Raw genomic sequence first — 27,107 nt, 5'->3', positions numbered from 1 at the left:
AACCCCAGTTGCCCCAACTGTTAGGTGGGGGACTTTGTGAGTAGTGAAACAGGGCTGCAAGTGTCTCTCTCTCCACTTCTATCTCTCCCTCCCCTCTCAATTTCTCTCTGTCTCTATCTGAAATAAAGTATTTTTAAGAAGAGAGGTCATGGAGACAAAGAGAGATTGAGAGACAAAGAGACAGAGAGAGAAGAGAGACAGGGAGAGAAAAGGTTTGAAAAAATTCCAGGTAATTAGTGGGATTCTTACCAGCAAACTGAGAATCGCATAGGAGCTATTCAAGACTTAGAAAATTACCCCTCTTTCTCATAACAGTTCTGACAACTACAAAACTCTCTGACTTTGCCTATCAGGAGAGTATCTGAAAGAAGTGCATATAAACATCATTCTATGCACAGAAAATTCCTAAACAAGATTTTTAATTTCCTTTTTGAAAATTTTGAGTTTGAAGGAACTGATCCACATTCATCTGTGGCATAAAGCCTGGGGGTCTGAGAGGAAAGGCAGAGTCACACCAACTATCATTTGTGCTGGCTGACGTCTCCACAATGGGTAAAAAATGTTTTCTCTGGGCAGAGAAGGCAGCATAATGGTTGTGCAAAAAGGCTTTCATTCTTTTTTTTTTTTTTAATTTTATTTATTTATGAGAAAGATAGGAGGAGAGAGAAAGTACCAGACATCACTCTGGTACATGTGCTGCTGGGGATTGAACTTGGGACCTCATGCTTGACAGTCCAAAGCTTTACCACTGCGCCACCTCCCGGACCACAAGGCTTTCATTCTTGAAGTATCAAAGGTCCTGGGTTCTAATCTTCAGCACTATCTGAAGAAGCCAGAGCTGCTCAGGTGTCTCTCTCTCTCTCTCTCTCTCTCTCTCTCTCTCTCAAAAAAATAAAATAAAATAAAATAAATTTTTTTTAGGGGAGTCAGGTGGTAGCATAGCAGGTTAAGTGCCTGTGGCGCAAAGCACAAGGACTGGCGTAAGGATCCCGGTTCGAGCCTCCGGCTCCCCACCTGCAGGGGAGTCGCTTCACAGGTGGTGAAGCAGGTCTGCAGGTGTCTATCTTTCTCTCCCCCTCTCTGTCTTCCCCTCCTCTCTCCATTTCTCTCTGTCCTATCTAACAACAACAATAACTACAACAACAATAAAACAATAAGGGCCACAAAAGGGAATAAATAAATAAATATTAAAAAATATTTTTTAAAAAGGAAAATGTTTTGGAGTGCTGGACGGCGGCATTGCCCAATGAAGTGCAAATAGTACAAAGTGTAAGGACCTGCACAAGAATCTGGGTTTAAGCCCCCTCTCCCCACCTGCACAAGCAGTGAAGCAGGTCTGCAGGTATCTATCTTTCTCTCCCCCTCTCTGTCTTCCCCTCCTCTCTCCATTTCTCTCTGTCCTATCTAACAACAACAATAACTACAACAACAATAAAACAATAAGGGCCACAAAAGGGAATAAATAAATATTTAAAAATATTTTTTAAAAAGGAAAATGTTTTGGAGTGCTGGACGGCGGCATTGCCCAATGAAGTGCAAATAGTACGAAGTGTAAGGACCTGCACAAGAATCTGGGTTTAAGCCCCCTCTCCCCACCTGCACAAGCAGTGAAGCAGGTCTGCAGGTGTCTATCTTTCCCTCTCCCTTTCTATCTCTCCCTCTCAATTTATCACTAGTTTATCCAACTAAAAAAATAAAATAACAATAATAACGGGGTGGAAAGTCCACCAGGAGCAGCGGATTCCTAGTGCAGGTACTAAGTTCCAACAATAACCTTGGAGGCAAAAAAAAAAAAAAAGAAAGAAAGAAAATAGAAAAAGAAAGTGGGGGGGAGAGAGAAAGAGAGAGACTTGCAGCTCTGCCCTACCACTCTCCTGCCTGGGTCTTTACACTCTACTGTAAACCAGGCAAGCCACTGCCCACCCCCCCCTCCACCCCCCCAGTAACATTCCTCTCTTTCCACTCCCTTCTGGGATCATCAGCACGAGACTATGTTTGGTCACATTATAGATTCACCACACAAATACAGCAATCCCATTCCTAAGGATTTACCCAGAAGCAGCTTAGGTTCATACGAAAATCTAAATGAGTGCTGTTTTAGTCACGATTACCAAAAATCAGAAGCGACCTCAAAATATCTCTCAGTAGGCAAAGGGATAAGCAAATTGTGGAACCTTCATATCATGGAATAAAGACAATTTATAGAAATCTCAAATCTGGGGGGCCGGCTGGTGGCACACCTGTCACAGTGCACAAGGACCCAAATTTGAGCCCCCTGTCCCCACCTGCAGGGGCAAAGCTTCACCAGTGGTGACGCAGGGCTGTAGGTGTCTCTCTCTGTCTCTTTCCCTTTCTGTCTTCCCCTCCCCTCTCAATTTATGACTGTCTCTACCCAATAAATAAGTAAAGATAATAAAAAATTATAAAAGAGAAATTTCAATATGTTTTTTAAAATAACACTCCTATTGTTTGATTCTATTTATTGGAAGTCCTGGGAGAAAAGGCAAAATTATAAGGAAAGTGAATATCAGTAGTTGTTCAGGACCAGGGGGTAGCAGGAAGGAATTGGGGGGGGGGAGGGAAACCTTCCCACATCTTGATAATTGTGGGAGTAACATATTGCGTGGGTTTGCCCAAATTCATGGAACTGGACGTGCAAAAGACTGAATTGTATTGCTTGTAAATTTAGAGAAAAATAAAGTTTCTAGTCAAGACATAATGCTGGGAGGTGGTATCTTAGCTCAGGCTAACAAAGAACAGCACCTTAGACTGGGGACTTGAGTGACAAGCATTTCTTTCTCAAAGTTCTGGAGGCTGGAAGTCCAAGATCAAGGTGACAGCAGATCTGGTGTGGTGAGACCCCACTTCCTGGCTTGTAGCTAACTGCTTCCTGTGAACTATGCCCTCATGGCCTCTTGGTGATATCTCTCTCTCCCTCTTCCTCTCCCTACTCCCCTTCCCTCCCTATCTCTCTCCCCCTCTTTTCCCCTCCCTCCCTCTCTCTCCCTCTCCTCCCCTCCCTCTCTCTCTCATTCTCTCTCCCTGCCTCCCTGTCATTCACCTTCTCTCCCTTCCTCCCTCCCTCTCTCTCCCTCCTTCCCTCCCTCTGCCTCCCTCCTTCTCTCTCCCTCCCTCCCTCTCTTTCATTCTCCCCCTTCCTCCCTCTCTTTCATTCCCTCCCTCCTTCCCTTCCTCCCTCCCTCCCTCTCTCTCTCTCCCCCTAGCTGGGCACTAGTTTCACCATGAAAGCCTCACTCACATGGCCTCATCTAAACCCATTTCCCTCCCAAAGCCAGATCTGCAGGCCAAAGCACATGGAGGGCTGGGACTTAAGGAGTGTGGGAGGCGCCATGGATGAGAGGCTGTCACGCCTCAGCTGCCCTGGTCCAGATGCTCAGATCCAGATGGTGAGAGAACCAACTGCAGCTGCAGTGGCATTTGGAAAGCCCTCTACAACTCACAGAGAAACTTGCCGCAGCAGTCACCTTGGGTCCACAACAACCCCATGAGAGTTTTAAAAAATAAGTTCTGGGGAGTCAGGCGGTAGCGCAGTGGGTTAAGCGCAGGTGGCACCAAGGACAAGCATAAGGATCCTGGTTTGAGCCCCCGGGTTCCCCACCTGCAGGGGAGTCGCTTCACAGGCGCTGAAGCAGGTCTGCAGGTGTCTGTCTTTCTCTCCCCCTCTCTGTCTTCCCTTCCTCTCTCCATTTCTCTCTGTCCTAGCCAACAACAACGACATCAAGAACAACAATAGTAACTACAACACTAAAACAAGGGCAACAAAAGGGAAAAATAAGTAAATATTTTTTTAAAAATTAAAAAATAAACCCTGCTTTTTTGTTATCAGCACCACTGCATGTTTATTCAACCAGAATCAGTGAACACAGACTAGGAGAAAGAAAAGCAAGACCACCCACTATTCCACCATCCACAACCCTGTAACATCTGCAATGGCACGTTATCTAAATAAACATCTCTCTCTCTTTATTCCCACTGCTCCAAGCTGACTCTTATAGATAGAAAGAGAGAGGCAGAGACAGAGACAGGACAAGGAGGGGGGGGAGTGGTCTGGGAGGTGGAGCAGTGGATAAAGCACTGAACTCTCAAGCATGATGATCTGAGTTCAATCCCCAGGAGCACATGTACCAGAGTTATGTCTGGTTCTCTCCCTCTCCTCCTATCTTCTTTGTTTGCTTGTTTTTCATATTTTTATTATCTTTATTTATTTATTCATTCTATTGAGACAGTCAGAAATCGAGAGGAAAGGGGGGGAGACAGAGAGACACCTGCAGCCCTGCTTCACCACTTGCAAAGCTTTCCTTCTGCAGGAGGGGACCAGGGGTTCGAATCGGAGTCCTTACACATTATAACATGTGTGCTCAACCAGGTGCACCACTACCTGGCCCCTCTCCTCCTATCTTCTTCATGAATGAATAAATAAAATCTTTAAGACAGATGGGGGAGGGATCCTCCTGTAATATGTTCTTGTGATCTAATTTTTCAATGATACACAGTGAAGTAGTGCACATTATAGTTCTGATCTAAACCATAATTTTGAGTGACTGACAAATATCCCAGTGCCTGGAGGACCTGTGGTTTATAGGCTCAGTCTCTACTTCCAGACACACAGTTGCTTTTTAACTCCATGACTATTATATATATTTAAAAAATGAAAAGAACTCCTCACACAACCATGTTTCTCTGATGAGACCTTTCTGATGAGGAAACAGCTGAGTCGATGTTGTCGTTGTTGGATAGGACAGAGAGAAGCGGAAAGAGGAGGGGAAGACAGAGATGGGGAAAGAAAGACACCTGCAGACCTGCTTCACCGCCTGTGAAGTGACTACCCTGCAGGTGGGGAGCCAGGGGCTCGAACCGGGATCCTTACGCCAGTCCTTGCGCTTTGCACCACATGTGCTTAACCTGCTGCGCTACCGCCCAACTCCCCCTTCTTTTCTTTTTTAATTATCTTTATTGGATAGAGACAGCTAGAAATTGAGAGGAAGGGGGAGATAGGGAGAGACAGAGAGATACCCGCTGCCCTGCTTCACCACTTGCAAGGCTTTCCCCCTGCAGATGGGGACTAGGGGCTTGAACCTGGGTTTTTGCGCACTGTAATATGTGCACTCAACCAGGTGCACCACTGCCTGGCCCTTAAGACCTTTTTTTCAATAAGTTTTAGAAACTTTTCAAGATATTCAAATTTTCAGTTCCTCTTTCTTCTCCAAATGCAAAAACCCCAGTCTCATCATCAGAAGACAGAAAGCAGACAAACCCATATTCAGAGACAGCCTGCAAGAAAGACTGTCTGCATTCTTCAAAGCTCTTGAGATCACAGAATTTAAAAACAAACATGAAGGTGAGGAGCCATCATCACTGGGCAGGGGAGATGAAGGTGTGTGCTGACGACATGCGCCCCGGGCACCGCGGCATCTGGAGCTGGATGCTGGGTGGGAGCCTGGCTGGGGCGACACCGGTGAAACCCAGATCCATCTGTGCTCAGCTCTCAGCTAGCGGACACACTCACAGCTTCTTTGGTGTGCTCTTGGAAAGAGAGAGGAAGACTAGAAATAGAGAGAGAGATAGGGAGAGAGAGAGAGGGAGAGAGAAAGGAAGGAAGCAGTATGTGAAGGCTGACATCAGGTAAATGAGTCAAGGGTAAGCAAAGACTGAACTCTGTGCTATTTTTGAAATCTCATCAATTAAAAAAATTGTTCCAAAATGGAAAGTTAGGGTTTCGTTGTTGTTGCTTTGTGTGTGTGTGTGTGTGTGTGTGTGTGTGTGTGTGTGTGTGTGTGTGTGTAGTTTTATTTCCCTTTTACCAGACCACTGTCTGCTTGTGGTAGTACCGGGTACTGAACTTGGGACTTTTAGTGTTTCAGGCATGAGTATTTTCTCCATAACCATTATGCTATCTTCTCAGTACCACTCAACCCCCCCCACCACCCATTGTTTTTTGTTTGCTTGTTTTTTCAGTTGTTGTTTTTAAGATTTTGGACTATGCAGGAAAAATGTTTCTGCAAAGAGTGAAAGAAAGAGAAAGAAATGATTTGGGAGGTGGCAGAGTGAATAAAGCACTGGATTCTTAAGCATGAGGTCCTGAGTTCGATTCCTGGCAGTACATGTACCAGAGTGATGTCAAATTCTTTCTCTCTTTCTATCTTTCTCATAAATGAACCTTTTGAGAGAGAGAGAGGTGAAGGGTTCCCGGAAGATGGCGGACTGAGAAGCTGCTAGTGGCTTGAGCTCTGACCACATCTCCTGGAAACGGCAGGATTTTCTGCCTTTAGTAGGCCAGTCAATAAGGGGTCCTAGTGGTGACACCAAGGAGGTGACTATAACTTAATTTGGGTTAAGAATTAGAGTAGGAAAAAAGGGGAAAATTTTTTTTTCCTTTTAATTTTTAAGCATACCCCCCCCCCATAACCAGTCCCTGGGGACCAGCTCCTAGCAGGCTCCCCTGCTAGGAGCTTCTTTCTTTACCAAATTCCTGTCCCATCAGGGAGTATCATTCATTCTAAGTCTATACCCTTCTGAAACCTCTGGCTTTTTTTCTTTCTAAGTAGCCAACCCCCTCCCACCTCACCCCGCATAGCTAATTAAATAATTAGAAATAAATACATTAAAAAAAACCCTCTCCTTTCACTGCTCTTTTATGACTGTTCTTTTTCTTATCTTTTTCTTTTTTTTCTCTCTCTCTCTTTCTTTTTTTTTCCTTTTTCTCATTCTTGTCATCCTTTCTTCCTTAATCCTACAGCTTCCAAAGCCACAGCCCCCAGCCCCCACACCACCAAACAGTGTGCTTTTTTGAATTCACTGATACACGTTTGGGAATTATTTTGGGGAAGAATTCTGACTCCGTGTGGACTCTCACTGCGAGTGTCTCTGGTCAACTTCCCTTCCTCCTTTAGCCACCCTAGAATATACAGTGGATAGTAGATTTGCATAACTGTCTATTTCAGCTATCCTTGTCTAGTCCTGAGGTTTTTTTTTTTTTTTCTCATTCTTAACAATCAGCTGCCTCTGATCACAAGGTTTGAGGTAATCTGGGACAGGGTTTTATTTTATTTTTTTTTACCCTGCTCTATTTTACTATTAATATTATATAAAGGCATATATCTTCCCCCCTTTAGGTTGATCAGAATTAACTCTTAGCATATATTTCAGTGCTAGGGTAGTGGGCATCTTGTCTATTGTGGGAGGAACTTGTCTCCTTAATCCTATCTCCTCTACAGACTCTCCCCTTCCTTCCCCTCCTAGCTAATCAAAAAAATTAAATTAAATTAAATTAAAAATAAAGTAATAAAAAAAACCTTTCCTTGCACTGCTCTTTAATTACAGAGCTTTTTCTTATCTTTTCCCTTATCTCTCTCTTGTCTCTTCTTTCTTTTTTTTAATTTTTTATCTTGTCATACACTTCTTCCTTCTTTGCCTTTCTGAATTTGTGAATTATTTTGGGGAAGAAATCTGACTCAGAGTGGACTCTCTATGTGTGTATCACTGCTCTAGTTCCCTTTCCCCTCTTGTTACCCCTAGAATATACAGTGGGTAGTAGATTTGCATAACTGTCTATTCTTGCTATCCCTTCTTTCTTTTCTCTTTCTTCTACACTGGGATTTGGTTACTATTTTTTCACGGACTGGAGAAATTGTTTGGCTAACTGGTAACGATTAAACTGCTTCAATACTTGCTTCAGTTGCTACTGTAATTCCTGAGGTTGGTGAGTGCAATTGTCATAAAGGTATTTAGTACAGTGTTGCTTGTACTCAAGACACAACAACTGAGGAACAACAGAGCATAAAAAAAGAGAGAAACACATAAATAAAAAAAAAATGGGTAGATTAAAAACAAATAAAACTGCTACCCCAATGAATGAAGACAAGAGCCCAGAAGAAACCACAAATCAGTCAGAAGTAACCATAGATAAGAAAAGTATGCAAGCAATAATAAACTTATTAATCACAGAAATGAAAACAACATTGGAGGAAAGGAATGGCAGTATTAGGGAAACAACAGTTGAGACCCCCAAGGAAAATACTGATTATCTTGAGACAATTAGAGAACTGAAAGCTGAAATAGCTGTAATGAAGAAAGAAGCTGAGGCAAGGGAAAGCAGACTAACAGAAGCAGAAAACAGAATTAGTCAGACAGAGGATGAGTTAGAGAAAACTAAGAAAGAGGTGAAAGAGCTTAAAAAGAGATTGAGAGACACTGAAAACAACAACAGAGACATATGGGATGATCTCAAAAGAAGTAACATTCGTATAATTGGCCTGCCAGAGGAAGAAAGAGAGGAAGGGGAAGAAAACATTCTAGAGGAAATAATACAAGAAAACTTCCCAGACCTGAATAACAGAAAGGATATCAAGGTTCAAGAGGCCCAGAGAGTACCAAACAGAATCAACCCAGACCTGAAGACATCAAGACACATCATAGTCACAGTGAGAAGAAGTAAGGATAAAGAAAGGATCCTAAAGGCTGCAAGAGAGAAACAAAAAGTCACATACAAGGGGAAAACCCATAAGATTATCTGCAGACTTCTCCACTCAAACTCTAAAAGCCAGAAGGGAGTGGCAAGATATCTATCGAGCCCTGAATGAAAAAGGGTTTCAACCAAGGATAATATATCCTGCTAGGCTTTCATTCAAACTAGATGGAGGGATCAAAACCTTCTTAGATAAACAACAGTTAAAGGAGGCAACCATCACCAAGCCAGCCCTGAAAGAGGTTCTAAAAGACCTCTTATAAACAAGAACATCACTATAATACTTGCAATATATCAGAGCAAACAAAAAAAAATTTTTTTTTGAACAATGGCACTACAATACATTAAATCCATAATATTAATAAATGTCAATGGCTTAAACTCACCCATCAAAAGGCACAGGGTGGGGGGATGGATCAGAAAACATAACCCAACCATATGCTGCTTGCAAGAATCCCATCTGTCACAACAAGATAAACACAGACTTAAAGTGAAAGGATGGAAAACTATCATACAGGCTAACGGTCCACAAAAAAGGGCACGAACAGCCATTCTCATCTCAGACACGATAGATTTTAAATTAAATAAAGTAATAAAAGATAGGCAAGGACATTACATAATGATTAGAGGATCAATCAGCCAAGAAGACTTAACAATTATTAACATCTATGCACCCAATGAGGGACCATCTAAATACGTCAAGCACTTACTGAAAGAATTTCAAAAATACATCAATAGTAATACAATAATAGTGGGAGACTTCAATACCCCACTCTCACACTTAGACAGATCAACAAAGCAGAGAACCAATAAAGATACAAGAGAATTGAATGAAGAGATTGACAGACTAGACCTCTTGGACATTTTCAGAGTCCTTCACCCAAAAAAACTGGAATACACCTTCTTTTCAAATCCACATAACACATACTCAAGGATAGACCACATGTTAGGCCACAAAGACAGCATCAATAAATTCAAGAGCATTGAAATCATCCCAAGTATCTTCTCAGAGAGAGAGAGAGAGGTATAAAAAGAAAGGCTTCACTTGAATGGGTGGAGGGAGACGAGATAAAGGAGGAAGGAGAAGGAGGAGAGAGAGGAGAGGAGAGAGGAGGAAGGATCTGGAAAGAGGAGGAGGAAGAGAAGGAAAAGGAGGATAAGGAGGGAGAGGAGGAGGGGGAGAAGGGGAGAAGGGAAGCCAGGAAGGGGTTGGAGCACCAGGAATGGGTCTGGAGAGGTAAACTGGTCTGAACTCAAGAGACCAGTCACTGGAAAGCAGAGCTTGGCCCAGCCTAGACGTGCAGGCAGCGAGCAAACAGCGAGGAATCCTGACGGCCTTGCTATTCCTGGCTTCTGAATTTTCTGACCCCTCTTTGCCTCACCTGGTAAGGCAGTAAATTCCACCAGAGCAGGCAGGCCTGTGTCTCCTTTGTGGACAAACCCCCCCCTCCCCCGCTCCCATCAGGACACTTCAGCTGTAGAGAGAGTTCAAGCATTCTCACTTCAAAAATGCTGTTTTTGGAAAAAAAAATTTTTTTGAAAATGGTTAAAGAGAGAAACCAGATCACTGCTCAGCTCTGCCTTTGGGTGGTGCTATGAATTAAACCTGGGACCTTCAGTGCCTCAGGCATAAAGTCTTTTTGCATAAGCACTCTGCTGTCTCCCCAGCCCTCTGATGGGCTTGAGATCTGGCAATAATCAAGGTAATGTTCTGCGCACTGAGACAAATATAAACGAGATAGAGGCAGACTTGATGATTAACATTCACTCCTAGAGCATGAAATAGCGTAGGCCTTTGGGCCAGGGGGAAGGCTCCGGGCTGCAAGGTGTTTCTCTATCAGCCGTGGCTAACTCTGCATTTGAGGAGGCCTTAGTGTGTCAGGAGACCCTCATGAAGCCTGAGAGCCCACCTGCCCCACCTCCCCTGTGCAGCAAGGGCCCCGATTGGTATTTTCTGTGATGGAGATGGGTAGGCAACAGAAATTCCCGGCTTGCTGTTTTTATTTTTAAAAGTTGCAGATATCTTTAAAAAGGGATCAGTCGAGCCCCTGACATTTGGAACATCTGTAAGCAGTTCCCTTCCAGCTGGCCCTGCTTTCCACGACTCAGCTGTGTTCCAGCAAACCCCTGAGTTGTTTCTGGGGCCCATCCAAGGAGCCCAAATTTCCCAGGGTCACAGTACAAAAAGCAGTGGACCAGAGCAGGGCTGTCTGAGTTTCTTACCATTGCAATTAGAAATGTATCTGGCAGAGACAGGCTGGGGGTGTGGATCCACCTGCCAATGCCCATGTGCAGCCGAGAAGCCATTATAGAAGCCAGACCTTCCACCTTCTGCTCCACCACCACCCCCAAGTTTTTTTTTTTTTTTTTTTTTTTTATCCATTGAAGTAGGGCATCAAAGTAAAAACTTCTGGGTGGAGGGGGAGGGTAGATGTTCAGCTTCTCCGGGGGGTGGGGAGGGGAGATGACACTGATTTGGGTGGTAGGAATGGTGTTGATGTACACTCCCATTAACCAGTAGTCTCATAAATCACTATTTAATTAATATAAGAGGGAAAAATTGATTGACTATCTCAAACTTTTTGGTGCATAGACCATAGCTCTGAGTATATGTTCCTTCAATCTAAGCACTTAAGACTTCAAATGGGTAATTAGATTGAATTCTAACAGTGGGCTCGAATTGTTAATACATTTCTAGTAATGACGTGTTCTTTGAAATATTGACTCCCCTAAAAGCTTAGGGAGAACAGAAGCAACCGGTGGTGTTACTTTATAAGACACAGCTATATATAAATAGCATCAAAGGACATAAATTATGGTGAGGTCATGTATGATACAGCAAATCCTAACAATGGGATTTTCAACCCAATTGCCAAATAATAAATAAATAGTTATTAATAAATAGTTATTATAGCAATAACTATTTATTGCTTTCTTAAACGCTAAGATAACAGGAACCTTCCTCAATAGAGCCTATATTTCTCCCAGTCCAGAACCTCTAGGGTGGGGCTCACTTTCCTCTCAATTCATACGGACTGATACTGCTTCTGCTGATCCCAGCCCAATCAACACAAGTACCACTCGGCGTGCTGCACTTCAGACTGTATCCAGAAACGTCAGATGTGGAATGTCAACCCTTCAGCCTCCTTACTTAGGTGAGACCTCTCCTTAATTTCATTTCGGGTGGTTCACCTCCTAACAAAGCTCCAAAACCTAGATATAGACCAGGGTCCATAAGATGGGGCATACGTTCACATGTATCCATAAATTAGGGCAAAATATATACCTGAAAGCAAAAGTACACAACAGTCTGCAGTGAGTCAATAAATGAAGCAAAGAAGTAGAAAGACCTAAAAAGACACCTTAAAGTACCTAATGAAAGTTTCTACTTAGACCTAGATACCCTCCTCACCTACTTCCTATTACACTTCACTCAATCACTCCAAAGCTAGCCTTGTCAGACAAAGTAAGGACTACAAAAACTGAATAAGGACAAGAGACTAGCATACATTAATGATGATTCGTTAGTCATTACCAGGCCACCCCATCCCCTGGGGCCCTAGTCAGGGAGTCCTGGGATTCCCACACAGACATGATGGGCCAAGACCTCTAACAGATCCCTCTTGCCACTGTCACTGGGCATCTCCATCAGGAACACATAATGGACCTCCCTTGTGGGCCTCCATAAGACCTTGCCTTCCATGTGGGTCAACAATGGTAGAGAATGTTCCATTCTCTAGAGGGAAGGAGGTTGGATAACATACTCTACCTGAGGAAGATGGGTCCTGAAATTGGTGCAACTGGAACATTCCTACCCGTGACCCCAGAATGTGAGCTCAGACCTAAGGGCTGCAGAGGTCACATAGGCTCCTAAGCTGAATAGGAGCCCCAGATCAAATCGATGGGGTTTACAGTCAACAATATTTATACACTTTTCCCATATTTGGGAACTACTCTCTTCCCTGATTCCGCTTTCTAGCCCTTTTCTCAGCCATGACATCATCTCCCCAGATAATAACTTGGGTCCACCTGCATGTCAGAGGTCAGGCTCAGGCAAAAACTAGTAAAGTCATGGGCCCCTTGGGATATACGTAAAATAGACCTACTAGCTTCTTCCAAAAAGGAGACCCCAAATCTTCATCTGCAGTATTCTTGCCTTTAGGTTCCTGATTAGTCAACAATTTGTTCTTCTTTTTATCTTAACTCTTTTTCAGCCACCAGATTCCAGATGCCAACCAGACTTCCCTGGACAGACAACCCCACCAATATGTCCTGGAACCCTGCTTCCCCAGAGCCCTGCCCCACTAGGGAAAGAGAGAGACAGGATGGGAGTATGGATTGACCTGTCAATGCCCATGTTTAGTGGGGAAGCAATTACAGAAGCCAGACCTTCCACCTTCTGCACCCCATAATGATCCTGGGTCCATACTCCCAGAGGGATGAAGAATAAGAAAGCTATCAGGGGAGGGGATGGGATATGGAGCTCTGGTGGTGGGAATTGTATGGAACTGTATAACTCTCATGCTATGGTCTTGTTGGTGTTTCCATTTTATAAATAAAAAATTTAAAAAAAACATAGACTAGACCAGATAGATAGATATTGATACATAGATAAAATAGATTTAAAAAATAATTTTGATCCATACTTCCAGTGAGGAAGAAATGTTAGGGGATGACCAGAGGGCTCTGAACTCCATCAGGACCCAGAGAGAGAAGAGAAAAAAGGGAGGGACACTTGGAAGTGGTAATAGGTATAGGTGTGATTTGGAAAGAAAGAGAAATGATGGGAACCATAGGAAAATAAAGGGGGGGGGTGTTGGTATGCATGAGACCCCTTCTGTTTCATTTGGTTTAAATCCCCCCTGCTTAACACTATTCTATTTACATAACCACTTCATTCTATTTACATAACCACTGTTAACAAGTTCCACCCTCCCTCCAGGGCATTTGTGGTTCAGTGATAGGATTCTCGCCTAATCTGCCCCCTCTTTGTCACACTCTGATTTTCACCAGTCACTTTTCTCTCCACCCTCTCTATGTCACATCCTGTTTCAACCTTACTTGGCAAGTATATATAAAGACAGCATTGTGAGTTTTACGGTACTGTATTTTGAGTTTAACTTAGCTCGTCTTAGATTGTGCTGCGTCCTGCATGAATAAAGAGCCTACAGCTCAACCATGAGTCCCTGGTCGTCTGTTACCCGCCCGTGAAGCCAGCCTGGCGAAAACAACATAGCCCGCAAAAAACAACGGGGGGGGGGGGGGAAGATATATACAAATGTAGACAGATAGTTGTAGAAATAGCTCATACCTGTGACCTTAAGAGAACTGCTCAGGGCCAGTGGTGGCGCACCTGGTTGATCACACGTTACAATGCACAAGGACCCAGGTTCGAGCCCCTGGTCCCCACCTGTAGGGGGAAAGCTTTGCGAGTGGTAAAGTAGGGCTGCAGGTGTCTCTCTGTCTCTCTTCCTCTCTATCACCCTCTTGATTTCTGGCTGTCTCTATCCAATAAATAAAGATAATTTAAAAAATTTTTTTTAAAGAGAGAACTGCTGTAGCTTCAAATGAAGGGACTGGGGATTCAGAACTCTGGTGGTGGGAACAGTATAGAATTATAACCCTGTTGACATGTAATTTTATAAATCAATAGTATATCACTAATAAGAAAGAAAGAAAAAGAAAGGAATAAAGAGGTTGAGAGAGAGAAAGGGGTGGGGGGAATGTGAGAGAGGGAAAGAGAATGAATTTGTGAAGGCCTCAGATGAGCCAGGGGTTAGTTGACCTCCTTGGGACCAGGGTCCTCTGACGAAAATCACTGCTTGGTTTGCTCATACAAATTGTCAACATTGGAAGTGATCTGGGGGTTCTCCAGGCTAATGTTTATAGACGGTGAACACTGACTGATTAGTGTATTTTAAAACAGTTAAGTTGTTTTCTTCTGGATACATAAAAAAATGAAGAAGTAAAACAGGAAAAAAAAAGTTGATTAGAAAGCAGACTGTCTCTCTGGTTACAAGAAGTGTTATTTAGGGAAACTTTCGTCTCATTTATCTGTATGAGGGCACGGAGCCACCAGAAAAAAAATAAATACATTTTTAAATTGTATGAGTGATTTACTATTGATTTACAAAGTTCCAAGATAACAGGGGTACAAGTCTGCACTGTTCCCACCACCAGGGCTCTGTGTCCCCATTCCCTCCACTGGAAGCTACAGAAGTTCTCCTAAGGTTACAGATATAGGTTAATTAGTACATCTACAACTGTCTGTCTGTATTTGTATATAATTGCCCTTTTTAATTACTTTTATTTTTTTAAGGTCCCATCTTCTCTTCCTCTCCAAACTACACCTAACCTTATTACTCCATCCAAATGTCCCTCTCTTTTCCCTCTTCTCTCTCTGGGTCCTGATGGAGCTGGAGTTCAGAGCCCTCTTGTCCTCTTTCTCCTATCACTTCTCCCCCATTGGGAGTCTGGACCAGAACTGTTATGAGGTGCCCTTACAAATGTTCTCCGTGTATCTTTGTCATATGTTGTTAAAAATTCGGAAGCTCTAACTGGCCAGGCTAGCTTCACGGGCGGGTAACAGAGACGCGGAGACAACGGCTGGGCAGGGAAGCTGTATTTCTTTATTCAGGAACAACGATTCATAAACTAAGACAAACTAATCACCAAACAGAGCTCTGCTGTCTCTTTGCGGTGGCGCAAGCACTCTCTCTTACTCTGGAACTCAGGAACTCCCCAACTCTGGAACTCTGGAGGGGTTCCTTCAGGGCGGGGCCAAGCAGGCCCGCGAAACTAACTGGACTGATCTAATTCTCTCGGCGGGGGAGAACTACCCAATGTAAATCATACAACAGTCATAGAAACAAATGCTTCTCAAAAGGCAGGACTCAAAGTCAAGTCTGAGTTCGTGAGGAACCTGCCCTGCCACCTTAACATCTAATCCCTAAGAGCCCTAGTGCAAGGGGTGGGGACTTGGGGCAGGAGTAATTGACCCTGATAAAAACCAACACTGCAAGCAGTCAGAGGGGAAACAGCTTCCTCTCGCTCACTTTGTGTAATCTTGGGTCCCACCTATCTCACTCGTAAGGCTGACTTTCTCCACTGGGTTTTTGCTTGAGAGTCCATAAACATAGCCCTTTCCACCAAGCACCAAGCACCAAGCACCTCGGTGCCTGGGAAGTCAGGGAGGACTAATTTGCACGGCATTACTGGATTTGGCCAAGGAGAGTTCTGAGGGAGCTGACACAGGAGCCAGCCTCCCGTGCTAACTTACAGTTGTCAGATGGTGGAAGCTTATGCGGCCAGCAGAGAGAACAGAGTGGGGGAAAAAAACATCCTCATCTGGGGAGAAAACACAATGATGAGCTGAAAAACCACGCGGGGCCAGGTGGTGGCGTACCTGGTTAAGTGCACATATTCCAAAGTGCAAGGACCCAGGTTTGAGACCCCAGTCCCCACCTGCAGGAGGAAAGTTTTGTGAGTGGGTGAAGCAGTGCTACAGGTGTCTCTGTCTCTCTCTCTCTCTATATATATATCTCCCCTACCCTCTCAATTTCTGACAGTCTCTATCCAATAATAAAGATGATACAAAATTTAAATAATTAAACAAACAAACAGACAAACAAAAACAGCAAGCTCTGATATCATCTTCCCAGACTGCATATCAGCTGTCAAGCTCAAGCAGAAAATAGTAAAGCCTTAGCTCTCCTGGAATGTAGATAGACTTCCTAGCTTCTTCCAACATGAAGACCTCAAATCTCATCTGCTCTATTCTTACCTTTTGGTTCCTGATTATTAAACAATTTGTTCTACTTAATATTTTTGGCCACCAAGTTGCAGATGCTACCATGACGCCAACCTGACTTCCCTGGACAGAGGACTTCACCAGTGTGTCCTAGAACCCCACCTCTCCAGAGTCCTGCCCCACTAGGGAAAGATAGAGATAGGCTTGAGGTATGGATTGACCTGCCAACACTCATGTCCAGCAAAGAAGCAATAATAGAAGCCAGAACTCTCACCTTCTGCCCTCCATAAATATCTTTGGTCCAGACTCCCAGAGGGATGAAGAATAGGAAAGCTTCCAATGGAAGGGATGGTGGGATATGGAACTCTGGTGGTGGGAACTATATGGAATTGTACCCCTCTTATCCCACAATCTGGTTGATCATTTTTTAAGTCACTAATAATGATTAATAATAATAAAACAGCCTAACAGGCAAACAAATCAACAAGGAAAGTTGAATAAAATACCATGATATTGACAGTGGTGGCCAGCATGCTGCTCTGTTTTCCTTCTAAGTTTCTTCCAGTGAATATGGACTTTATAATCTGGAGAACTTTAAAAGCCTGCCCACCCGCAGATGCATTACAGAGGGTGGGTCCTGGAGTGAGTGGTAAATGCTTAATCCCTGGCATGCTTGCCAGTTTGGGCAGGACCTGAAAATGTCACTCCAGAAGTGTATGTCACTTGTCACTTACAAGTGCACCTTGTCCAGGGGTGGGGGGAGGGGGTGGGCTCAAGATTCAGACCTTTCTGTTACAGGGAGGGAGGTCCCTTAATACCCGGCCTTACAGAAGGATGAAAGTAGCTTGTAAAAAGGAATAAGTATTCCTTTTCTTGGTAAGATCTTCTTATTTATTGGATAGAGAGTCAGAAATCAAGAGGGAAGGGAGAGATACAGAGGGAGAGAGACAGAGAGACACCTGCAGCCCTGCTTCACCACTTGTGAAGCTTTCCCCCTGCAGGTGGGGACCGGAGGCTCTATCTTTTTTTTTTTTTTTGTATGTTTGCTTATTTATTTAGTTATTTATTTTCCCTAAGGTCACTCCTCAAAATCATTCAAGACAAAATCAGGAGACTTGGATTCTAGCCCCAACTACAATCAAGCACTAAGCCCTTCTCTCCCCTCCCTCTGGCTTCAGTTTCCCCCACCTGCAAAAAAATAAAAATAAGCACATGAAATTTCCCAACGACTGCATTCTCTCCTGGCTCTGCCACCCCAAGAGGTCCAGGGACCAGGATTTAGGCCCCAGGGCTGCTATGTCCCTTAAACCTAGGGCATGAGAGAACCAGAGGCTTTAAGCTGCTCAGCCAGAATAAACGATCCTAGTTACAGGCTGGGGAACTAACATAATGGTTTTGCAAAAGATTCTCATGCCTGAGGCTCTGAGATCTCTGATTTAGTCCCCAGCACCAACATAAATCAGAGCTGAGCAGTGCCCTTGTCATTGACTCCCTTCCTGTCTTTCTCTGTGTCTCTCATTAAAATAAAAAGTACATAAGATATTAACAAACAAACAACCCCACTTAGTTAGAAGGCCTGGCCAGCCCAAACATTTGAGATACTTTCTGAGACTCAGGGGCAGGAAATGTTGAGAATCAGCCTGAGACCCATAGAGACTAATCAGTGTTTGGGGGGCTTGTTTGAGAAGGGCCAGGCAGTCTGGTCTGAAGTCGGAAAACCAAACAAGTGAACTGTTTGCCAGGGAGCTACAGTGCCCGAGAGGATAGCTGGTTCATTGGGGACTCAACCCAGGTGAAGGGAGGGGGATAAAAAAAAGTCAGATGAAGCTGGAACAAGTGAAGAACAAGATTCTAGGACTCTGTGATGTGATCTGCAAGGATGAGGGGCAGAGGAATCATCATCTGTGAGCTGACCTGGGACCTGACCTAAGTCTCCGTGTCCCGAAGGTGGGCAAGGACTCCTGGGTTCAGGAAGATCCCAGAGGAGTCGGGAAGTCTGAGTTCAGGCTCCGACCCTGCAGCTTACCCACTTTGTCTGTCCCCGGGGGGAATTTCTTTCTTTCTCTTGGTTTATTTTTTAAAATTTTATTAGTGATTTAATATGGATTTATAACAATACAAGATAACAGAGGTTTAACTCTGCAGTATTCCCACTACCACAGTTCTGGACCCCAGTCCACCCATTGGAAGCTACCAGAGTTCTTCCAAGGTCACAGATATGGGCTAATTATTATTTCTACAACAATCTGTCTATATTTGGCCTCTTTTTTTTGCTCTTCTCTCTCTGGGTCCTGATAGAGTTAGACTTCAGCTTCCCTTCTTTGTCTCCTTTTTAATTGAGTTTTTTACTTTAGGGCTTTATTGAGTAATGATTTATAGTAAAAGTAAATTTATTACTTTTTAAAAATTTATTCCCTTTTGTTGCCCTTGTTGTTTTACTGTTATAGTTATTACTGTTGTCATTGTTGTTGGATAGGACAGAGAGAAATGGAGAGAGGAGGGGAAGACAGAGAAGGGGAGTGAAAGACAGACACCTGCAGACCTGCTTCACGGCTTGTGAAGCGACCCCCCTGCAGGTGGGGAGCCGGGGGCTCGAACCGGGGTCCTTGTGCCGGTCCTTGCGCTTTGCACCACCTGCGCTTAACCAGCTGTGCTTAACCCGCTGCGCTACCACCCGACTCCCAGTATCATCTTTTTCTTTTTTTTTTCACTACTCCTGTCACCAAAGGTCTGTGTCCCCACCTCCACCCCCAGAGATAACCACCATCATTTTCCCAGTCTTGGATGCATAGAGGGTGACTTTTTTCCTCCCCTACACTCATATGTTCAATTTATTCTCTATACTCTACATCTGAGTGAAACTGTTTTCTTCCCTTGTCTATTTGTCAAGTGAGAATAGTCTGCTCTACCTTCTAGGTTCCTCCTGTGGCAGATGAAGGCCCCCAGCTTCCAAGCAAAGGGAAATTCTCACGTAGAGAAGGACACTCTTCCAGCTGGCAATTGCCAAGAAGGTCTGTTCCAGGCTCCACAGCAGACCCCACAAAAGAAAAAGAAAAAGCCAGCCACTGTGTTGCCAGTCAGAAGGGACAGGGATGTTTGAAAGTGTCCTGGCAGTTGGAGTTTTGAGAAAACTCTTCTCAGTCCCTTGAATTTCACCTTTATGTTAAGGAAGAGCAATTCTGCTGCAGAGCTCCCTACACTGCAGTCCTTCTCAACCTTAGTGTTCTCTTCTTCTTCTTTTTACTACTTACTTACTTTCATGAAAGATATACATATATAGTGAGGGGAGGGGACCAGGGCACAGCTCAGCTCTGACTTACAGTAGTGCTGGGAATTGATCTTGGCAACTCAGAGCCTCAGGCATTAAAATTCATGATTAGTCAACAGTTTGTTTGTCTTTACATGCTAACTCTTCTTTCAGCCACCAGGTTCCAGATGCTAAGATGATGCCAATCGGACTTCCCTGGGCAGACAACCCCACCAATGTGTCCTGGAGCCCCACTTCTCCAGAGCCCCGCCACACTAAGGAAAGAGAGAGGCAGGCTGGGAGTATGGATCAACCTGTCTACGTTCATGTTCAGCAGGGAAGCAATTACAGAAGCCAGACCTTCCACCTTCTGCATCCCATAATGACCCTGGGTCCATATTCCCAGAGGGATAAAGAATAGGAAAGCTATCAGGGGAGGGGATGGGATACGGAGTTCTGGTGATGGGAATTGTGTGGAGTTGTACCCCTCTTATCCTATGGTTTTTGTCAATGTCTCCTTTTTACAAATAAAAATTTTTAAAAAAGATTTTTTTTTTTTCAGAACCATTATACCATCTCTCCAGAGGAGCCCTAGAGTTGTAAAGGGTGACTCGCTGGCCCCACAGAGGGAGAGAAGCCCGTCTGCCTGCACAGAGACCTGTCAAGACAGTAGCCCCCACAGGCTACTGGTTCTGACTCTGGCCCTGGCACTCCTCACAGACACAGAAATTCCTAGGCCTGTGAACCTTCATGCCAGAGGGCTGGCAAGCTAGAGATGGCAATGGGAGGTGGAGGGGAGTCCTCACCCCCCTCCCCCCGGCATTCATTCCCTTCCCTGGGAGGAGACAGGACTGGCAGTAGGGATCTTACACTGGACCCACTAGGCTTACCTTTGACCTACGGTTAAACCTATGTTGAAGCCATATGCTACCCTGTCTGCCATATGGTGCCCGAAGTCAGCCCTCTCTCTCATTCCCGTCACCCTCACCAACCCCACAAGCCTGCCTTCACTTTTCAAACTCGGTCGAACCTTTAGTACCAGAATTATCTTCCTTTTTTTTTTTTTTGTTTTCCCCTCCAGGGTTACCCCTAGGGCTTGGTGCTTGCACTACAAATCCACTGCTCCTGTGGCCATTTTTTCCATTTTATCGGCTAGGACAGAGGGACATTGAGCGAGGAGGGGGGAGAAAGAGCAGGAGAGAGTTAAATCGACACCTGTAGACCCGCTTCACTGCTTGGGAAGCGTCCCCCCTGCAGGTGAGGAGCTAAGGGCTTGAACCCAGATCCTTGAGCAGGTCCTTGCACTTAGTAGTATGTGCACTTAATCGAATGTGCCACTGCTCGCTCACCTCCCCCCCCCCCAAATTATCTTCCCAATGGACAACAGGAGCAAGTTACTTCCCTTACTAAGAAACTGGAGTGGAACCTTCCTTTTCTTGTAAAGTCCAGTTAAATCACTATTAAAAATAATAGGCTATTTTCTGTCATCTTTTCTTCACCCTATCTCACCTCTGGAAATAGCCTATACTGTCTTTCAAGTTTAATTAAATCTTCATTCTCTGAAAAAATAAAATAAAAAAAAAAGAAAACAAAAAGCAGACTGTGATAGTCATCCAGTCATTGAATGTCACAAGCCTATGGAGGGCAGTGCTCCTAGGATGGAGACCCAGGAGAGTGTATCAGGAGGGGCCCTCCGCCACATGGAGTGAGTGCTCAGTGGCCAGGAACTACCCTGGGGGCAATTTCTGCCTCTCTTGTTGGGTGACCCATACCATAGACCCCAACACTGCCTGACTGGTGGAAGACAATTAGCAAGATGCCTACATGATAAAGTCCCACCTGCAATGACTTAGTCCTGGCCTACTCTGTCCGATCCACCCGGTTCACTTTCCTCACTTTCCACAAACACACCTCCCACTCCCTGAGTACCTTGGATCTCTTGCTGGCCTTGTAGACACGTCTACCTCCAGGCCGCTGCTGACTTATATCTGCCCCGTTCTTCTCCTAGCCCCAGGAGGCACTGACTACCAGTTCACTGTTTAATACTCCAACATTCCTTTCTTCCCCTTTCTTCTTTCTTAGTGTGTGTGAGAGAGAGGAAGAGTTGGAGGGAAGGAAAAAGAGAGAGAAAGGTGTCCTATTTGATTTTGTCTTTTCTTATTTGAATGCAGTGCTGGGAAGAGAGAATGTAAGACCTCCCACATACCAAGGAGTGTGTTCTATCAAAGACGGAACCCTCTTCAACATTTTTTTTCTTAAGGTGATGCTGGAGATAGAACTCAAGATCTGATGCATTTACTCTACCCCCGAGATGACTTCTCAATCTAATTTGTTTTAGTTTATTTTTTTAGATGCATGAGAGACGAGAGAGAGAGAGAGACACACAGAGAGAGAGAGATGGAGACAGAGAAAGCATGGCACCTTCCCCAACTATCCATGCTGCACCATTCCTTCTGTCCTTGGTACCCTCCTGCAGTGCCAGGGGTCCAACCCAGGGCCTTACACATGCAAGGCCAGAACTCTGCTATCCAGTCACCGCTGATGCAGCCCCCACCCCCACCCACACCATGTTTCTTCACAGGATCTCTCCCTAGATGCCCCGCCCCCTTGAGTCATTTTCTTTCTCCTGGTCTCCCATAAGCTCTGTAACATACCCATTTGCCAGATGAAGAAACCAAAGCTTAGCGATGTGAAAGCCTGGCCACTGTGGACCACACAGCCAGTCAGTGGAGGGCCTTGACATTGCCACCAGCTATCTGAGACACTTGTCAGTTATGGCCTCTTGCTTTCTCACTAGGTTGAGGTCTCCCTGGAGTTCCTAGGGCCCTGGGTCCCTAGAGAGGCAGCTCTGTACGATTCTTAAAAAGCCCTCCACAGAGCTGACCACAATCAACTCAGGACCTCAGGGAGCCGGGGATGGGAGGTGGAGGAGGAGAAACGGGAGAGCAACAGAACTGCGTGTCTGATTGTACACCCCCCCACACACACACACCGCGCCCCCACAAGCTGATTATTGAAAACAGGAGGGATAGGCTCTGCCTCCCCAGCTGCGCTTGGTCCTGTCGGTTAGGACCAGGATTCTCCTGAAAAGTGTGAAAGCCATTCACAGGTCCCGGAGTCAACCTTTCAGTAAAGATGCTAAACTCAAAAAAAAAAAAAAAAAAAGATGCTAAACTCAAGGAGCCAGGCGGTAGCGCACCTGGTTAAGCACTCAGGTTATAATGCTCAAGACCCTAGGTTCGAGCTCCCAGTCCCCACCTGCTGTGGGAAAGCTTTCCAAGTGGTGAAATAGTTTTGCAGGTTAGTGTCTTTCTGCCTCTCTCCCCCTCTATTTCCCCCTCCCCTCTGGATTTCTGGCTGTCTCTATCCAATATATACATAAAGATAATACAAGAAATACATTTAAAAAAAAAAAAAGAAGTTAAACTCAAGAAGCCAGGTGGTGGTGCACCTGGTTTACGGTGCCCAAGGACCCATGTTCAAGCCCCCTAGTCCCCACCTGCAGGGGGAAGGCTTCAGGAGTGGTGAAGCAGGGCTGCAGGCGTCTCTCTCTTCTATCTCCCCCACCCCTCTCAGTTTCTCTCTGTCTCTATCCAATAATAAAGAAAGCATTTTAAAAAAGAAGAAGTTAAATTCAAAATGCAAGTCAGAGGCCAGCCCTAGAGAGTAATTCTCAGGCTGCCAGGACCCCGCCCATCTCCGCCCATCTCCGCCCCTCCTACCAGCTCCCGAAACAGCCACCGCGCTCCAGGTCTGGACCACCCGCGTGGGTGCGACCCCCACCCCCACCCTGGTCCCCAGAGCGGCCATGGGGATGGAGACTGAGGGTGGGGTGCGCAAGCTGTGGGGGTGTGCCCCAGGAAACCATGCTGAGGTCCAGGTTTCCTGGTTTCCTGGTTTCCAGCCCCTTGGTTGAGAATTCTCCACAAAGGGCCATCCCTCCACATCAGACTGGACGCACCTAGGTCACAGGCCACCCCTCGTCCTCACGCAGACGCAGGTGCAGGTCTGAACCCCGAATTCTCGCTGCGGTGTCCCCACCGCCCAGCTTGATGGCATCGTCTTTGCTACTTGGCTCCTTTCTTCCTTACTCCTCCTCGCTTCTCCCAAGCCATGAAACACACACACACACACACATACATACACACGCGCACACACGCACACACACACGCACACACACATACACACACACGCACACACACAGACGCGCACACATACACACGCACACACACACGCACACACACAGACGCACACACACACGCACATACACACGCATACACACAGACGCACATACACACGCACACACAGACGCGCACACACACACACGCACACACACACAGACGCGCACACATACACACGTACACACACATACACACGCACACACACATACATACGCACACACACACGCACATACACACATGCACATGCACACACCAAATCAAAATTCCTAAGAAGCCCTAACTTCCAGAAAGAAGTTGGGGCGGGGGGGGGGGGGGGGCTCCGGCGGCTAAAATCCCCAGACCTGCTGGCAAGTTACCCTCTGACAGTATCTGTGGGCCATTCCTCCTGAGCCAAGGGTTCGAGACCCACCTGGAGGATGGGGGCCGTGCCTGCCAACAGGGGGTTCAGAGGCCGCTCTCCTCTCCCACCCCCCCACCAGGCTAAGTGACCGGGGTGTCCCGTACCCGGTTGTCGCGGCTGCAGCGGTGAAGACAGAGTCCTCCAGGAGGCACAGCCCCCAGTAGGAAGTTCTCGGACAGACGGACAGACAGACCCAGATGTCCTCCCCCCGATACCCCCCCCACCACCACTATCTGCCCTTCCCGGGCCCCGCGGAAAGTGGCGCGCACTCACCCGGGCAGCAGCAACTCGGCGGGGAGACTGGGGGCTCCGTAAGCCGCTTCCCCGGCTCCTCTCTGGGCTGGAAGCGCGGCCGGCCGGGCGCAGGCTGGAGCCGCCTCCCGCGCAGGGTGGCACCGCCCACCGCCCACACTCCCCACCCAGCCGGCCTCCCAGCCTCCCAGCCTCCCAGAGTCGGGGCGCACTACGGGCTGGGCAGTGCGGGGAGGGGTCCCTGAGTTCTGGAGGCAGGGTGGGGTCAGAGCCCTGACACTCCCCCACCAAAGAACTGGGCGCCGAGTTGCACATCCAGGATTTTTTTTAATTTTTAATTTCTTTATTGGGAGATTAATGGTTTACAGTCAACAGTAAATTGCAATAGTTCAACCCCCACTAGGTCCTCCTCTGCCATCATGTTCCGGGACCTGAATTCAACCTCCCTCACCCTGAGGATCTTTACCTTGGTGCATTACATCAACTCCAGCCCTAGTTCTGCTTAGTGTTCTCCCATCTGTTCTTGTTTTCCAACTTCTGACTCTGAGTGATAGCTTTCTCATGCTTTTAAAATCTTTTTTTTAATCTTTATTTATTGGAAAGAGGCAGCCAGGTATCGGGAGGCAAGCGGGATAAAGAGAGGGACAGACAACACTCACACAACCATGCTTCAACACTCACAAAGCTTTCCCCCCTATGTGAACTCAGCCAGATGCACCATCACATGAGACCCCACCCCATCCTCCCCAACCCCCCAGCACTGCTCAGCTCTGGTTTATGTTGGTGCAGGTGACTAGACTGGGTTGTCAGAGCTTCAGACAAGAGAGTCTCTTTGCTTAACCATTATGCTGCCTAGCCCCTGATCCAGGAGCTGAGTTGGACTAGGGTGGCATTGCAGGACTCCCCCCCTCCACCCTTGATTGCTCCAATTGCACTCCTGCAAAGCTTTCACCTGGCCAGACACTCACCTGGCCCCTATACTGCCCACCCTTCGCCCGGTCCCCATTGTGGGGAGACAGCCACCTCCCTCCCTCTTCACTTGCTGCTGACCCAGCAAGATCCCCGCCCAGGGGGATCCCCACTTGCCCGCAACTCCCAGGGCTAGTGCCCTGCCAGGTGACTGATGGGCGGAGGGAAGGACGGAAAGAGGAAGCACATTTTTTAAAAAGCTAGTCAGCTCTTGCCCTCAGCCCAGATCCCCACCCACTCCGGGGTGCCCGGGACGCCTTCTGGGTTGCACATGTGGGGCCCAGCCTGAACAGAAACTATTCTGGCTACCTGCGCCCTGGTACAGGATGGGGGTTCTCTCCTAACTTTGCAGAGAAGACATTCCCATTTCAGCACCTGCTGGCAATTCTCTGGGCTGGTGACCTGGCTCAGTTCAGAGCCCCAGTGGCCTGGCTCAGGGGAGGGTGGGGTGAGCCAGGCCCCTCGGGCCAGTGTGTTTCTTATCTGTGGCCCTGCCTCTTCCACCCCCACTACCTGGAGTTTTGCCCTAGAGCCAGGCTGCTTTGGCCAGACTTCCAGAGTAGGCTGGTCTCAGCCAGAGCTCCAAAAAAAAAGAAGATTGTTTGGAATTCCAATAGAGGTCAAGGCCAGAGTTCCTTTCTCGCTTGAATGTCCGACCCTTTGAAGTGTAAACCCTGAGAAAAGCCCACAGTGTCAGAGACCTAAGGTGAGGACAGAAAGCATATAGGCCGCCCTGGGCAGGAATTAGAGACCCCAGTGGGGACTACAATCAGACTGGCTTCCAGACTGCTGAGTTCCTGGGTACATGGAGTCCTCGCCTCTGTGCACTTGCAAAACTGTCATCCAGGGCTGGGTTTTTTTTTTTTTTTTTTTCTCTTTTTTCCCCTCCTGTTGCTTAACTTGCACTGTAACAGTTTTGACAGGAGCTTGGTGTCTACAAAAAGCATAGCTAGGAGCCGAGGTAGTGATGCCTTCCTTAGACCACACATGTTATCAGACCCAAGGACATGGGTTCAAGCTTCCCATTCCCCACTTGTGGGAGGGAAATTTCATGAGCAGTGAAGCACTGCTGCAGGTGCCTCTCTCTCTCCCTCTGTAATACCCCTCCTCAACTTCTCTTTCTACTTCTCTCTCTCTCTCCTCATATAAATATATATGTATACACACACACACACACACGAGGCTATCTTGGATATGGGAAAGACATGGGAGAAACAGAGTAGTGGCTCTCCATGAATACAATAATAATAATAAATACATATATAATATCATTCCTCCCAACCTTACTGTGGACCAGTGACTATGTTAGTGACAATCCATCTTCCATTCTATCTTCATAAACACCCTGGAGTTGCTGATGGACTAAACACACTTTACAGAAGAGCGAGCCAAGGTTTGTTTGTTTGTTTACTTATTTATTGGTTAAAGACAGAGAGAAACGGAGAGAAGAAGGAGAGATAGAAGTGGAGAGACACAGAGAGCCCCGCAGCCTTGCTTCACTACTCATGAAGCTTTTCCTCTTCAGGTGGGGACCAGAGATTTGAACCTGGGTCCTTGTGCACTGTAATGTGTGTGTTGTTTAACCAGGGGGACCACCACCTGGCCCCACAAGCCGAGGTTTAAGGAAGTGGGATCTTTTCCCCAAGATCACAAGGCTAGGAAGGATGGTGAGCTAGACCCACATGGGTCAGCTCAAAGCCTCTGCACTCACTCCCTGCTACAGATAAGGTAACACCGGCTTACTTTTTTTTTTTTTTTCTGCCTCCAGGGTTATCGCTGGGGCTGGGTGCTGGCACTAGGAACCCACTGCTCCTGGAGGCCAT

The 27,107-nt window shown here is 46.2% G+C and overlaps 1 protein-coding gene across 1 annotated transcript in view; it reads right to left on the bottom strand.

Annotated features, from left to right (window-relative positions):
- TMEM51 (transmembrane protein 51) overlaps positions 1-24,504 on the bottom strand; it is an 81,504-nt gene extending 57,000 nt beyond the window's left edge. The window contains exon 1 of the mRNA XM_007532953.3: positions 24,337-24,504. The gene's annotated coding sequence lies outside the window, so the exon portion shown is untranslated. The remainder of the gene's footprint in view (positions 1-24,336) is intronic.
- Positions 24,505-27,107: the final 2,603 nt, after the last annotated feature.

This window comes from Erinaceus europaeus, chromosome 11, assembly GCF_950295315.1.
Source record: "Erinaceus europaeus chromosome 11, mEriEur2.1, whole genome shotgun sequence".
Classification (NCBI taxonomy): domain Eukaryota; kingdom Metazoa; phylum Chordata; class Mammalia; order Eulipotyphla; family Erinaceidae; genus Erinaceus; species Erinaceus europaeus.
This window is presented reverse-complemented; position numbering and strand designations above follow the sequence as displayed.